Below are 423 nucleotides of genomic sequence, written 5' to 3'. Positions count from 1 at the left end.
GTGGTTGCGGTGGCGAAAGTGGGGGGATGCGACATTGCAGATTTTCCCCCCGTTGCAGTGAGACATTGCCAAATCGGAATTCAGGCCTCAGAACACAGAAACACTAACGGGACCACAGCAGACAGACAGGCAGACAGACAGACAGATGAGAAGGTGATCTGCATCAAATGTAAAATGAGCAACAAGGTCATATACTTAGTGACAGAATGTGAAGGTTGGGGTGGGCTTGGGAGGGGGGGTTGGTAAAGGGGGCTATATTGTGGGTAAAAGTTGTCTGCCTATTGTTCCCTCCCCTCTGCTCAATTACAGACTGAACTGCAAATCGGACATTGTGATGGGGACGCACATGACTGACACGAGGCATAATTTGAGTATTAGTGCCATGCAAGTGAGTTTACTCTCTTTTTTAAACTAAATGTTTAT

Source organism: Syngnathoides biaculeatus, chromosome 18 (assembly GCF_019802595.1).
Source record: "Syngnathoides biaculeatus isolate LvHL_M chromosome 18, ASM1980259v1, whole genome shotgun sequence".
NCBI lineage: Eukaryota > Metazoa > Chordata > Actinopteri > Syngnathiformes > Syngnathidae > Syngnathoides > Syngnathoides biaculeatus.
Note: the sequence above shows the minus strand (reverse complement) of the source record.